The sequence below is a fragment of the Triticum dicoccoides genome, chromosome 3A, assembly GCF_002162155.2.
Source record: "Triticum dicoccoides isolate Atlit2015 ecotype Zavitan chromosome 3A, WEW_v2.0, whole genome shotgun sequence".
Classification (NCBI taxonomy): domain Eukaryota; kingdom Viridiplantae; phylum Streptophyta; class Magnoliopsida; order Poales; family Poaceae; genus Triticum; species Triticum dicoccoides.
The window spans coordinates 550,162,197-550,163,490 of record NC_041384.1 but is presented as its reverse complement, the minus strand read 5'-3'; positions in this window follow the sequence as shown (position 1 = coordinate 550,163,490).

Below are 1,294 nucleotides of genomic sequence, written 5' to 3'. Positions count from 1 at the left end.
CACCCTGTCTTAGCGTAACGCGAGTCGAGGCGGACGTCGTCGCGGTAGCGACGACGGACGCCGAGACGAGCACGTGACACCACCGCCACCCTGTCTTAGCGTAACGCGAGTCGAGGCGGACGTCGTCGCGGTAGCAACGACGGACGCCGAGACGAGCACGTGACACCACTGCCACCCTGTCTTAGCGTAACGCGAGTCGAGGCGGACGTCGTCGCGGTAGCGACGACGGACGCCGATGTTGGAAATATGCCCTAGAGGCAATAATAAAAGTATTATTATATTTCATTGTTCATGATAATTGTCTTTTATTCATGCTATAACTGTATTATCCGGAAATCGTAATACACGTGTGAATACTTAGACTACACTATGTCCCTGGTAAGCCTCTAGTTGACCAGCTCGTTGTGATCAACAGATAGTCATGGTTTCCTGACTATGGACATTGGATGTCGTTGATAACGGGATCACATCATTAGGAGAATGATGTGATGGACAAGACCCAATCCTAAGCATAGCATAAAAGATCGTGTAGTTCATTTTGCTAGAGCTTTGCAAGTGTCAAGTATCTCTTCCTTCGACCATGAGATCGTGTAACTCCCGGATACCGTAAGAGTGCCTTGGGTGTATCAAACGTCACAACGTAACTGGGTGACTATAAAGGTGCATTACAGGTATCTCCGAAAGTAGCTGTTGGGTTGACACGGATCGAGACTGGGATTTGTCACTCCGTATGACGGGAGGTATCTCTGGGCCCACTCGGTAATGCATCATCATATTGAGCTCAATGTGACCAAGGTGTTGGACACGGGATCATGCATTACGGTACGAGTAAAGTGACTTGCCGGTAACGAGACTGAACAAGGTATTGGGATACCGACGATCGAGTCCCGGGCAAGTAACGTACCGATTGACTAAGGGAATTGCATACAGGGTTTGATCGAATCCTCGACATCGTGGTTCATCCGATGACAACATCGAGGAGCATGTGGGAGCCATCATGGGTATCCAGATCCCGCTGATGGTTATTGACTGAGAGCGTCTCGGTCATGTCTGCATGTCTCCCGAACCCGTAGGGTCTACACACTTAAGGTTCGGTGACGCTAGGGTTATGAAGATATGTATATGCAGAAACCCGAATGTTGTTCGGAGTCCCGGATGAGATCCCGGACGTCACGAGGAGTTCCGGAATGGTCTGGAGGTAAAGAATTATATATAGGAAGTGCTATTTCGGGCATCGGGACAAGTTTCGGGGTTATCGGTATTGTACCGGGACCACCGGAAGGGTCCCGGGGGT